Consider the following 2458-nt stretch of genomic DNA (forward strand, 5'->3'; position numbering starts at 1 on the left):
CCTCAGTCTACATTTTCACTGACTACCCATCTTGTATGCATACCAGACCAGCCTCTGGCTTCTTCACTTTTCATTCCATCCAGGAAGAGCACACACCAACTGCTGAAACTTCCTTAGCCTGACGAAGGGTTTTTGAACCCAAAAGCTTGCTTAATAATTGTTTTCTACCTATTTAAGTTAGTCTAATAAAAGATATTAGATTCATGCAAAGAACCTTGTCTTGCTGAAAGAAGTAATTCCAGGGGCTAGGGGAGGGACTTCTAGTGGCAAAGGGTGGGGGTTAAGGGATGGGACTTCTGGTCCCAAGATGGCGACCAGGGGGCAGAGCACCTGTCAAGGGGCAGGGCTATCCATGCAGCCCTTGACAGCTTGCCAAAACTTGGTTAGTGGCCCTCTGCCTAAAATAATTGCCCACCTGTTCTAAAGCTTTTCACAGCAAAAGTACCATAAAGCAACAGTTCATCCTTTGACTTCCTGTTGCTCTCCATCCAAAGACCTCTAAAGCAGGGGTTTCCAACCTTTTTTAACAAGTGTGTACCCCCGCTTCTGTATTAAAGTTTCAAGTCATGTACCTTTTATATTTTTTTCTTGTTTTTAATGTTTCCAATTATGTGATATAAGGCAAGCTACGCTTATTAATAATGCATTTCATGTTAATTTACACATTCAATATACATATCAGTTATGCCACAACAGTTCCGGCTGGTAAGTCTGTTATGGAGGAAGGGGTAAGGAAAGGGATGTGAAGGAGGCAGATCGAGGTCCCCACAGTGAGGGGGGGGAGTGGGGTTGAGCCAGGAGAAGGTGCTGCACAGCCGGGACAGCGTGGGACTGAGCCGTAAGCGGCTCATTCAGGGAGTGCAGGAGGCAGTTCCCACACAGGCAGCAAGCGGCTACAGCACAGGTCACCGGGCATGGGGCAGGCAAGGGGCTGTTTTTTCCATGCTCCGCACCAGCTTGTAACCTGCCCCCACAGCCAGCCTGAGACCTGCACTGGCTTCGGGCCCGCCTGTCAGGGCTACACACTCGCCTGTCACGGCTATGCGCAGCAGCGGTCCTCCTGCTTGCTGTGCCAGGTAGTGTTTGTTGCTGCTGCCCACCTGGAGCTCGCACACTGGGCAGCCCAGAGGTGGCGGTGGCAAACACTGCCCGGTGCAGCAAGCGGGGGGGCCACAGCTGCTGCTGCCACCACACAGCAATCCCAGTGGGCGAGCGCCAGTACAGGGCCCAGGCTGGCAGTGGGGGTGGGTTACAAGCTAGTGCTGAGCATTGGAAAAGCGGCCCCTCGCCCACCACACTGTGCTACAACCGCTTGCAGCCCACGTGGGGCTGCCTGTGACTGCTCAGAAGAGTCCCACACAGGCTGCAGGTGGCTGCAGCAAGGAGAGCCGCCCAGGAGGTGGGGGAGGGGCCACTTTTCCCCCGTACTCAACACCACCTCAATCCCTGCCACGGAGCAGGGGGTCAGGGATGCACGCTGCCCCCTGCTTGTACCACAAAGCTGGGGTCACTGGGAGTGAGTGGGTGTACGAGGCCCACACCAGTGTCCCAGGGCCAGCGCCAGCAGGGCTCAGGGCAGGGCAGCAGGAGTATAGGGGTCCCGGCCAGTAGGGAGCTCTATGAAGCGGGGCCAGCTCCCCCATCTTCCTGCTGGTGCAGCGCAACCCATCTCCACAGACCCCTGACAGCCTGTGCCCTGCTCTGGGCCCCACCAGTGCTGGCCCTGAGACACTGGTTCAAAGACATTGGGGCATTCATCCCAAGATGGTGACCGGGGGCAGGGCACCTGTCAAGGGGCAGGGCTACCCATGCAGCCCGCAACAGCCAGCCAAAACTGGGTAAGCGGCCCTCCGCCCGAAATAATTGCCCACCCTTGACCTAGAGAGAAGGGGCAGGACTAGCAGGTGTAACTGAGTTACCACTAGGGGACTAGTGAGCCAGGGCAGGCTTCTACCCCTCTCTATGGGCAGGGGTGCGAGAAATCCTGGGACACTGGAGGACTTCAACTGGGGAAGTACATCTTTGGGGAGTGCCCTCACCTTAAGGGAAAGGAGCTGCGCAGTGCAAGTCCAAGAGACTCCTGCCCTGGAGTGGCTGAACTTAGAATGCTCAAAATCACGTTAAGGTATCAAGGCACAGGCAATCCAGGGCAAACCATGTAACAAGGTCCAAATTAGCACTTTCCAGCATCCCAGAGCCTACCTGGGAGATCAGCCTGCAGCTGCAGCAGCAGCAGCTTTGTGCTTTAACTAAGCTAGAAGTTATGCTACCTCTGGGTTTGCCTGGAGATGTCCTCCCATCTCCGTCTGGGTGTTTTATTTTTAAATACCAGCAAGGAGCCGCTTGGTGCTGGGGACGGAGCAGGGCATGACATGTTCTGCACACAGGCCTGCCGGCGCCGGCCTGAGGCAGGGCAGGCGAAGGGGGGAATTTCGGGGGTGGAGGGAGCACGGAGCTA

General features: G+C 55.7%; 1 protein-coding gene across 4 annotated transcripts in view; it reads right to left on the reverse strand.

Annotated features, from left to right (window-relative positions):
- Positions 1 to 2458, reverse strand: part of MDN1 (midasin AAA ATPase 1) — a 150606-nt gene that overhangs the window by 147842 nt on the left and 306 nt on the right. The gene's annotated exons all lie outside the window — the stretch shown is intronic.

The sequence above is a fragment of the Crocodylus porosus genome, unplaced genomic scaffold, assembly GCF_001723895.1.
Source record: "Crocodylus porosus isolate Cpor-Errol unplaced genomic scaffold, CroPor_comp1, whole genome shotgun sequence".
In the NCBI taxonomy this organism is placed as follows: Eukaryota; Metazoa; Chordata; order Crocodylia; family Crocodylidae; genus Crocodylus; species Crocodylus porosus.